Source organism: Mesoplodon mirus (assembly GCF_964341445.2).
Source record: "Mesoplodon mirus genome assembly, chromosome: X".
NCBI classification, from domain to species: Eukaryota; Metazoa; Chordata; class Mammalia; order Artiodactyla; family Ziphiidae; genus Mesoplodon; species Mesoplodon mirus.
This window is the reverse complement of record NC_138981.1, coordinates 96,991,675-97,004,066: the sequence shown is the minus strand read 5'-3', so window position 1 is coordinate 97,004,066 and position 12,392 is coordinate 96,991,675.

Here is a 12,392-nt window from a genome sequence, read left to right as displayed (position 1 = left end):
CACATACAGTCTAACAAAATTGTTTCCAATGAAGTTAAAGACAACTGAGTGCTACTAGAACCATCTTACGGAAAAAAACAAATGAACGTTTCGGCCCACCCAATAAAGAAACTATACTCCAATTTAAAAAAAAACATGATTAATACCAATTCTACTCAAACTCTTCCAAAAATTTCAAGAGGAAGGAACACTTCCAAGCTTATTTTACAAGGCCAGCATTACCCTGATGCCAAAGCCAGATAAGGGCACCACAAGAAAAAAACTACAGGCCAATATCACTGATGAATATTGAGGCAAAAATTCTCAATAAAATAAAAGCAAACTTAATTCAAACAGCACATTAAAAAGATTATACAGCACAGTTAAGTGGGATTCAACCCTAGGATGCAAGGATAGTTCAACATATGCAAATCAATGAATGTGATAAATCACTTAATAAATGATAAAAATCATATGACCATCTAAACAGATGCAGAAAAAGCATTTGACAAAATTCAACATGCATTCATATAAAAACTATCAACAGATTGGGTATAAAAAGAGCAAACTTGAACATATTAAAGCCACATAAACAAGTCTGCAGCTAACATCTTACTTAACGGTAAAAGGTTGAAATCTTTTTGTCTAATATTAGGAACAAGACAAGGGCGACCACTCTCACCATTCCTATTCAACATAGTACTAAAAGTCCTAGACAAAGCAATTAGCAAGAAAAGGAAATAAAAAGCATTCAAATCAGAAAGGAATAAGTAAAACTGTCTGTTTGCAGATGACATGACTTTATATGCAGAAAATCCTGAAGAATCTACCTAAAAACTCTTAGAGTCAATCAAGAAATTCAGTAATGTTTCAGGATATAAAATCAACATACAAAAATCAGTTTCATTTGTATACACAAACAATGAACTATCTGAAAAAGAAACAATCACATTTACAATAGTATCAAAAACAATAAGACACTTAGGAATATATCTAACTAAGGAATTTAAAGATCTGTTCACTGAAAACTGTAAGATATTGATGAATGAAATTGAAGACATAGATAAATGGAAATATATACCATACTCATGGATTGAAAGAATGTTGTCAAAATGTCCATACTAGTTCAAGATTCCAATGGCATTTTTCACTGAATTTGTTTTTAAATCCTAAAATTAGCTTGGACCCACAAAAGACCCCAAATAGCTATTCAATCCTAAAAAGAAGAGCAAAGCTAGAGGCATCACACTCTGATTTCAAACTGTATTACAAAACAATAGTAATTAAACTAGTATGTTACTGGTATAAAAAGACATATAGATCAATGGAACAGAATCAAGAGCCCAGAAATAAACTCATGCAGATATCTTGAACTAATATTTGACAAGAGAGCCAATAATAGTCAAGGAGAAAAGGATAATCCCTTCAACAAATGGTTCTGGGAAAATTTGATATACACATGCAAAAGAATGAAATTGGACCCTTACACAACTAAGAAAAATTAACTTGAAATGGATTAAAGACTTAAGTATAAGACCTCAAACCATAAAACTCCTAGAAGAAAATATAAATAAAAAACTTATTGACATTGGTCTTGGCAGTGACATTTTGGATATGACACCAAATGGACAAGCAACAAAAGAAAAAATCAACAAGTGGGACTATATCAAACTAAAAAGCTTCTGCACAGCAAAAGAAATGATAAATACAATGAAAAGGCAACCTATGAATAGGAGAAAAGATTTGCAAATCACATATCTGATAAGTGTTTAATAACCAAAATATAAGGAACTCATACAACTCAATAGCAAAATAACAAATAATCCAATTAAAAAATGGCAAAGGATCTGAATAGACAATTTTCCAAAGAAGATATCCAAATAGCCAACAGGTTCAGAAAAAGATTCTCCATATCACTAATCATCAGGAAAATGCAAATCAAAACCACAATGAAATATCACCTCACATCTGTTAGAATAGCTATTATCAAAAAGACAAGAGCTAACAAATGCTGTCAAGGATGTAGAGAAAAGGGAAGCCTTCTGCGTGCTTGGTGGGAATGTACAGTGTTATAGCCACTATGGAAACCAGTATGGAGGTTCCTCAAAAATTAAAAGTAGAACCACTACATATTCCAACAATCCCAACTTTTGGGTATCTAATCCAAAGAAGATGAAATCACCATCTCAAAGAGATATGTGCACTCCCATGTTCATTGAAGCATTATCCACAATAGCCAAGACATGGAAAAAACCTAAATGTTCATCAACAGATGAATGGATAAAGAAGATGTGGCATATATATATATATATATATATATATATATATATACACATACACACACACATACATACATACACATATACCCAATAGAATAGTTTTCAGCCATAAAATAGAAATAAATCCCTGTCATTTGAACAACATGGATGGACCTTGAGGGCATTATGCTAAGTGAAATAAGTCAGATAGAGAAAGACAAATACTGTATGATCTCACTTATATGTAGAATCTAAAAACATAACTGTCATAAAAACATAGAGTAGAATGGTGGTTGCCAAAGATTGAGCGGTGGGAGAAATAGGGACATGTCATTCATAGGGTACAAACGTTCAGTTATAAAATGAATAAGTTCCAGCTATTTAATATACAATATGTTGAGTCTAGTTATCAATACTCTATTGTATACTTAAAAGTTGTTATGAGAGTAGTTATTTAATGTTCTCACTGTAATAACAACAACAAAATGGTAATTATATGATGTGAGGAATGTGTTAACTAACCATATTGTAATAAACATTTCACTATATATATATGTGTATCAAATCATCACACTGTACACCTTAAAATTACACAATGTCATATGTCAGTTATATTTCATTAAATTTGAAAGATTAAAAACACATTACCATTTACATTTGCACTCAAAGATGAAGTAGGTATAAATTTTACACAATATGTACAATATGTGAAGAAACAGAAAACTGATGAAAGGTATCAAAGAAGAAATAAATAAATGGGAGATATTCCATAGTCATGGACAGGAAGACTAAATACTTTCAAGTTGTCAGTTCTTCCCTACTTGATATATTGATTCAATGCAATCCCTATTAAAATACCAGCAAGTTATTTTGTGGACATTGACAGATTCTAAAGTTTATATGGAGAGGCAAAATACCCAAAATAGCCAACTCAATATTGAAAAAGAATAAAGTTAGAGGACTGACACTACCCAACTACAACACTTAATATACAGCTACAGTAATCAAGATAGTGTGGTATCAGGGAAAGAATAGAAAAACAGATCAATGGAAGATAATAGATAGTCCAGAAATAGACCCATATAAATATGGTCAACTGATCTTTGACAACAAGCAAAGATGACAAGCAAAATGGAGCAAAGTTAGTCTCTTCAATAAGTGGTTCTGGAACAACTGGCCATCCATATGCAAAAAATGAATATAGATACAGACCTTTCATCCCTCACAAAAATTAACTCAAGATGGATCATAGACCTAAATGTAAAACCCCAAATTGGAAAACTCCTAGAAGAAAACATAGGAGAAAACCTAGATGAGTTTGGGCATGGTGATCACTTTTTAAATATAACAGCAAAAGTATGACTCATTAAAGAAAGAATTTATAAGCTGGACTTTACTAAAATTAAAAACTTCTACTTTGTGGATGACAATGTCAAGAGAATGAAAAGACAAGCCTAGACTGGGAAAACAATCTGAAAAAGACACATCTGATGGACAATTATCCAAAATATACAAAGAACTCTTAAAATTAAACAATAAGAAAACAAACAACCTAATTACAAAATGGCCTGAAGACCTGAACAAACATTTCACCAAAGAATACATACAGATGGTAAGTAAGTATACGAATATATATTCAACATTATATATCATTAGAGAATTGCAAATTAAAACAGATATCACTACATGCTGGTTAGAATGACCCCCAAATACAAAATACTGAAAACAGAAAATTCATTTGCAAATATTTTCTGCCATTCTGAGGTTGTCTTTTCATCTTGTTTACAGTTTCCTTTGCTATTCAAAAGCTTTTAAGTTTCATTAGGTCCCATTTATTTATTTTTGTTTTTATTTCCGTTACTCTAGGAGGTGGGTCAAAAAAAGATATTTCTGTGATTTATGTCAAAGAGTGTTCTTCCTATGTTTTCCTCTGAGAATTTTATATTGTCCGGTCTTACATTTAGGTCTTTAATCCATTTTGAGTTTATTTTTATGTATGGTGTTAGGGAGTGCTCTAATTTCATTCTTTTTACATGTAGCTGTCCAGTTTTCCCAGCACCACTTATTGAAGAGACTGTCTTTTCTCTATTGTATTTCCTTGCCTCCTTTGTCATAGATTAGTTGACCATAGGTGCATGGGTTTACCTCTGGGCTTTCTATCCTGTTCCATTGATCTATATTTCTGTTTTTGTGCCAGTACCATAATGTCTTGATTACTGTAGCTTTATAGTATAGTCTGAAGTCAGGGAGTCTAATTCCTCCAGCTCGGTTTTTTTTCCCCTCAAGATTGCTTTGGCTATTCGGGGTCTTCTGTGTCTCCATACAAACGTTAAGATGTTTTGTTCTAGTTCTGTAAAAAATGCCATTGGTATTTTGATAAGGATTGCATTGAATCTGTAGATTGTGTTGGGTAGTATAGTCATTTTCACAATATTGATTCTTCCAATCCAAGAACGTGGTATATCTCTCCATCTGTTTGTGTCATCTTTGATTTCTTTCACCAGTGTCTTATAGTTTTCTGAGTACAGGTCTTTTACCTCCTTAGGTAGGTTTATTCCTAGGTATTTTATTCTTTTTGTTGCAATGGTAAATGGGATTGTTTCTTTAATTTCTCTCTCTGATTTTTGTTGTTAGTGTATAGGAATTCAAGAGATTTCTGTGCATTAATTTTGTATCCTCCAACTTTACCAAATTCATTGATTAGCTCTAGTATTTTTCTGGTGGCATCTTTTAGGTCTATCTATGTATAATATCATATCATCTGCAAACAGTGACAGTTTTACATCTTCTTTTCCAATTTGTATTCCTTTTATTTCTTTTTCTTCTCTAATTGCCGTGGCTAGGACTTCTGAAACTATGTTGAATAATAGTGGTGAGAGTGGACATCCTTGTCTTTTTCCTGATCTTAGAGGAAATGCTTTCAGATTTTCACCATTGAGAATGATGTTTACTGTGGGTTTGTCATATATGGTCTTTATTAGGTTGAAGTAGGTTCCCTCTATGCCCACTTTCTGGAGAGTTTTATCATAAATCGGTCTTGAATTTTGTCAAAAGCTTTTTCTGCATCTACTGAGATGATCATATAGTTTTTATCTTTCAATTTGTTAATATGGTGTATCATATTGATTGATTTGCGTATAGTGAAGAATCCTTGCATCCCTGGGATAAATGCTCCTTGATCATGGTGTATGATACTTTTAATGTGTTGTTGGATTCTGTTTGCTAGTATTTTGTTGAGGATTTTTGCATCTATATTCATCAGTGATGTTGGTCTGTAATTTTCTTTTTTTTTGTAGTATCTTTGTCTGGTTTTGGTATCAGGGTGATGGTGGTGTTGTAGAATGAGTTTGGAAGTATTCCTTCCTCTGCAATTTTTTGGAAGACTTTGAGAAGGATGGGTGTTAGCTCTTCTCTAAATGTTTGACAGAATTCACCTGTGAAGCCGTCTGGTCCTGGACTTTTGTTTGTTGGAAGATTTTTAATCACAGTGTCAATTTCATTACTTGTGATTGGTCTGTTCATATTTTCTGTTTCTTCCTGGTTCAGTCTTAGAAGGTTATATCTTTCTAAGAATTTGTCCATTTCTTCCAGGTTGTCCGCTTTATTGGCATAGAGTTGTTTGTAGTATTCTCTTATGATGTTTGTATTTCTGCTGTGTCTGTTGTAACTTCTCCTTTTTCATTTCTAATTTTATTGATTTGGGTCCTCTCCCTCTTTTTCCTGGTGAGTCTCTCTAAAGGTTTATCAATTTTGTTTATCTTCTCAAAGAACCAGCTTTTAGTTTTATTGATCTTTGCTATTGTTTTCTTTGTTTCTCTTTCATTTATTTCTGCTCTGATCTTTATTTCTTTCCTTATAGTAACTTTGGGTTTCATTTGTTCTTCTTTCTCTAGTTCTTTTAGGTATAAGGTTAAATTGTTTATTTGAGATTTTTCTTGTTTCTTGAGGTAGGATTATATTGCTATAAACTTGTCTTAGAACAGCTTTTGCTGCATTCCATAGGCTTTGGGTCATCGTGATTTCATTGTCATTTGTCTTTTGGTGTTTTTTGATTTCCTCTTTGATTTCTTCAGTGATTTCTTGGTTATTTAGTAACATATTGTTTAGCTTCCGTGTGTTTGTGCTTTTTACATTTTTTCCCAGTATTTGATTTCTAATCTCATAGTGTTGTGGTTGTATAAGATACTTGATATGATTTCAATTTTCTTAAATTTACTGAGGCTTGATTTGTGACACAAGATGCGATCTACCCTGGAGAATGTTCCATATGCACTTGAGAAGAAAGTGTAATCTGCTGTTTTCAGATGGAATGTCCTATAAATATCAAATCTATGTGGTCTATTGTGTCATTTAAAGCTTGTGTTTCCTTATTAATTTTCTGTCTGGGTGATCTGTCCATTGGTGTAAGTGAGGTGTTAAAGTCCCCCACTATTATTGTGTTACTGTCAATTTCCTCTTTCATAGCTGTTATCATTTGCCTTATGTATTGAGGTATTCCTATGTTGGGTGCATATATATTTATAATTGTTATATCTTCTTCTTGGATTGATCCCTTGATCATTATGTAGTGTCCTTCCTTTTCTCTTATAACATTTTAAAGTCTATTTTATCTGATATGAGTATTGCTACTCCAGCTTTCTTTTGATTTCCATTTGCATGGAAAGTCTTTTTCTGTCCCCTCACTTTCAGTCTGTATGTGTCCCTCGGTCTGAAGTGGGGCTCTTGTAGACAGCATATATATGGGTCATGTTTTTGTATCCATTCAGCAAGCCTATTTCTTTTGCTTGGAGCATTTAATCTATTCACATTTAAGGTAATTATCAATATGTATGTTCCTATTACCATTTTCTTAATTGTTTTGGGTTTGATTTTGTAGGTCCTTTTCTTCTCTTCTGTTTCCTGCTTAGAGAAGTTCATTTAGCATTTGTTGTATAGCTGGTTTGGTGGTGCTGAGTTCTCTTAGCTTTTGCTTGTCTTTAAAGTTTTTGATTTTTCCATTGAATCTGAATGAGATCCTTGCCAGGTAGTGTAATCTTGGTTTTAGGTTCTTCCCTTTCATCCCTTTAAATATATCATGCCACTCCCTTGTGGCTTGTAGAGTTTCTGCTGAGAAATAACCTGTTAACTTTATGGGAGTTCACTTGCATGTTTTTTGTCATTTTTCCCTTTTTGCTTTTAATAATTTTTCTTTGTCTTTAATTTTTGTCAGTTTGATTACTATGTGTTTCGGCCTGTTTCTCCTTGGGTTTATCCTGCCTGGGGCTCTCTCCACTTCTTGGACTTGGGTGGGTATTTCCTTTCCAATGTTAGGGAATTTTTTGACTATAATCTTTTCAAATATTTTCTTGGGTCCTTTGTCTCTCTATTCTCCTTCTGGGCCCCCTATAATTCAAATGTTGGTTCATTTAATGTTGTCCCAGTGGTCCCAGGTTGTCTTCATTTCTTTTCATTTCTTTTTCTTTATTCTTTTCTGTGGCAGTGAATTCCACCTTTCTTTCTTCCAGGTCACTTATCTGTTCTTCTGCCTCAGTTATTCTGCTACTGACTCCTTCTAGTGTATTTTTCATTTCAGATATTGTATTGTTCATCTCTGTTTTTTGTTCTTCAATTCTTCTAGGTGTTTCCTCTTTAATTCTTCTAGGTCTTTGTTAAACATTTCTTGCATCTTCTCAATCTTTGCCTCCATTCTTTTTCTGAGGTCCTGGATCATCTTCACTATCATCATTCTGAATTCTTTTTCTGGAAGGTTGCCTATCTCCACTTCATTTAGTTGTTTTTCTGGGGTTTTAGCTTTTTCCTTCATCTGGTACATTGTCCTCTGCCTTTTCATTTTGTGTAACTTTCTGTGAGTGGGGTTTTCATTCCACAGGCTGCAGGATTGTAGTTCTTGCTTTTGCTGTCTGCCCTCTGGTAGCTGAGGCTATCTTAGAGGCTTGTGCAAGCTTCCTGATGGGAGGAACTGGTGATGGGTAGAGCTGGATGTTGCTCTGTTGGGTAGAGTTCAGTAAAGCTTTAATATGTTTGTCTGCTGATGGATAGGGCTGAGTTCCATCCCTATTGGTTGTTTGGCCTGAGGCGACCCAGCACTGTCACCTACAGGCACTTTGGTGGGGCTAGTGGCAGACTCCGGGAGGGTTCATGCCAAGGAGTACTTCCCAGAACTCCTGCTGCCAATGTCCTTGTCCCCGTGGTGGGCCACAGCCACCTCCCACCTCTGCAGGAGACCCTCCAACACTAGCAAGTATGTCTGGTTCTGTCTCCTATGGGGTCACTGCTCCTTCCCCCTGGGTCCTGATGCACACACTACTTTGTGTGTGCCCTCCTAGAGTGGAGTCTCTGTTTTTCCCCAGTCCTGTCAAAGTCCTGCAATCAAATCCCACTAGCCTTCAAAGTCTGATTCTCTGGGAATTCCTCCTCCTTTGCTGGACTCCCAAGTGGGAAGCCTGATGTGGGGTTCAGAACCTTCATTCCAGTGGGTGGACTTCTGTTCTCCATTGGGTAAAATTTTTCTCCAGTTTGTGAGTCACCCACTCGGTTGTTATAGGATTTGATTTTATTGTGATTGCGCCCCTATTGTCTCATTGTGGCTTCTCCTTTGTCTTTGGATGTGGGGTATCTTTCTTGGTGAGTTCTAGTGTCTTCCTGTCGATGATTGTTCACCAGTTAGTTGTGATTCCCGTGCTCTTGCAAGAGGGAGTGAACACATGTCATTCTACTCTGCCATCTTGAACCAATCTCTAAAGCACTTTTGACACATCTTGCTAATGGATGCATAAAATAAATCCAGACAAAGCACAGATGCCACAGACATAGTTCAAATCTATGGCAGCTTGATGCAGAGATGCTATTGTAGTTCCTGGGAAGGAGCTTGGAGGAGATTCTTTGGATTTCTTTCAGTTAGTGAAAACAGGTACTAAAGTAGACCTTTCTTTTTTTTTTTTTTTTTTTTTTTTTTTTTTCAGTACGTGGGCCTCTCACTGTTGTGGCCTCTCCCGTTGTGTCTCCCGGTGCGGAGCACAGACTCTGGATGTGCAGGCTCAGTGGCCATGGCTCACGGGACCAGCCACTCTGTGGCATGTGGGATCATCCTGGACCGGGGCACGAACCCGTGTCCCCTGCATCGGCAGGCGGACTCTCAACCACTGCACCACCAGGGAAGCCCTAAAGTAGACCTTTCTTAACAGTGAAGCAGTGTAAAGCAAACTTTCAAAAAGTGGTGGATACATTTTATTTTCCTTTTCCTTTGTGTTTCATCTAGTTTCACTTGCTGCTAGGGTGCTGCAGAGGCCTTGCCCCCAGCACTTCAGACCAGAGTTCCTAGTGTGAAATGGCTGGCCGATACCTCAACTCCATGGGTGCGTGGAGATGTGCTGTGCTCGGCACTGCAATCTGGAGGATCTCAGGCTGTTTTATTATATTGTTACCTTGCCTGCTTCAGATTGGTTGCAATCTTAGCAGAGCCATGCACGTGGAAAATCCATGTCCTGGGCACTGATCCAAAAGGGTCATTAACTACAACCCCCAGATGTAGCAGTTTCCAAAAACCTTATTTTTCAACCTGTTCACACAATAATAATCAACCTTTGTGTTTTCAATGAGTGTTTTGCAGTGCCTGTTAACTTTTCTATAGCTCAAAGTCCAGAAGATAAATCAGATTGAGTGGAGCTAGACTAAAGAGAATTTTTAGATGGAAATAATTCTGTCAGAGTCAAGCTCCCCAAGGATATTAACAAAGTCTATGTATCTGCTGCCTTGTAAATAGTATATTAGGGATTTTTCATCAACACCCTCTATACCATGTACTGGGATTGTTATAACTGTACTTGAGCTAATTTATGATTTTTATTTACATTAAATTTAGAAGTATCAAGTCCCAAATGGAAAGAATTTTCCTTTTAGATTTACGTGACTGATTCTCATTAATCCATGAGGTGACTTTGCAAAATCATCCCAGACACTGTGCACATGAACTAAAGACATATTCAGCAATGGGTACTGAGCATCCAGATTTAGAAAATGAACATGGGCAGAGAGAGAAAACATGGGAAAGTCCAAGCCAAATACATAAAGGCCCAGTTCTGAGTTTTGGTATATTAGATAAGGATATTAGATAAGCACAGCCTTACATCCTGGGCAAGATATCAATGAATGTACTAGATTTAATCAAATTGGGGTCAGAAACCAGAGAAGATAAGCCATGTACTGTATTTTTACAACTTTGTATTCATTCATTCATAGAGAGATCATTTTAAAAAGCATTTAAGGAACCCCCTGAGGCATCCCTGTGGAGCCCTCTGAAACTGAAAATTATAGTTTGAAAACCACTGGGCTAGATGACCAAGGCACTTTAGGGAGGTGATGTTGACCAGTAGATTCTAAGAAACTCTGCTTCCTTTCCTGTCAGATTGACCACTAGTTTGAGCTAAGGACTTGGGCCAGTCAGTAAGTTGCTCTACTTTTATAAGTCTATGATCCACATCCATTGACCAAGTCCTGATCAAGCCAGACACATGGCTGTGCAAAGTATTTGCAATTTTTGAATGAGCATGAACCCATGCAAAAATATTACATAATAAGGCAGTTTTATAGAAGACAGAGTCAACCCACTCAGACCATTAGGCTGGGCTGAAAACAGGGATCCTTTAAGAAAGACAGTTCTGGGCTAACCCTTTAAAATCGCCCCTTTACATTTAGGTAAAGATCTCATTGCAATAAGTCTACAAGTTTGTGCTCAATAAATCCCATACTGAGGGTTGCCTTTTCATCTTGTTTATGGTTTCATTTGCTGTGCAAAAGCTTTTAAGTTTCATTAGGTCCCACTTGTTTATTTCTGTGAATTTAATTTGATACAGCCACTATGGAGAACAGTATAGAGGTTCCTTAAAAAACTAAAAATAGAACTACCATATGACCCAGTAATCCCATTACTGAACATATACCCCGAGAAAACCATAATTCAAAAAGAGTCATGTACCACAATGTTCACTGCAGCACTATTTACAATAGCCAGAACATGGAAGCAACCTAAGTGTCCATCGACAGATGAATGGATAAAGAAGAGGTGGCATATATATACAATGGAATATTACTCAGCCATATAAAGAAACGAAATTGAGTTATTTGTAGTGAGGTGGATGGACCTAGAGTCTGTCATACAGAGTGAAGTAAGTCAGAAAGAGAAAAACAAATACCGTATTCTAACACATATATATGAAATCTAAAAAAAAAGCAAAATGGTTCTGATGAACCTAGGGGCAGGACAGGAATAAAGACGCAGATGTAGAGAATGGATTTGAGGACATGGGGAGGGGGAAGGGTAAACTGAGATGAAGTGAGAGAGTAGCATTGACATATATACACATATACACTACCAAATGTAAAATAACTACTGGGAAGCAGCTTCATCACATGGGGAGATCAGCTCTGTGCTTTGTGATCACCTAGAGGGGTGGGATAGGGAGGGTGGGAGGGAGACACAAGAGGGAGGGGATATGGGGATATATGTATACATATAGCTGATTCACTTTGTTATACAGCAGAAACTAACACAACACTGTAAAGCAATTATACTCCAATAAAGATGTTAAAAAATATTCCCATACTGAACAACTCTAGTTACTTTGCATATTGTGTTTTCTTGACTCCTTGTTTGGGCCTTTTAAAAATTATTATTCTTGTTATAGAGAACCTATGTTTTTCTATAAAGTTCTCTTCAGTTCCACACAAAGACCTATCCCCTCTCTGTATATCATGTTCCTTTGGAAAAAGTACTTACGAGTGTGAAGCTTTTCCTTTGGATCCAATATGTCATTTAAACTTTGGATTAGTTTTTGTTAGCCAAGACATCATTCATTATTCGGATTATTCTATTGTGAGTTGGCTAATGTTTTTCTCATCACAATTTGTTTTCTAGATATGAGGCTGTAAAGAGTCTTCTCAATCAGCTCTGTCTAGTTCCTCTTATGGTAAAACTTATTGCAGGTTTGTTGACTCAGTCTTTTTGGTGAAGAGTCATCTTCATTCAATTCCTAGCTATGTGACTTCGGGCAAATAAATTTACCTAAGTCTCAGCTTTTTCATCTATAAAACTGGAATAATGCCATACCTCTTCCACAGGGTTGTTGAGAGGATTAAATAAGAGAGTACATGGAAATC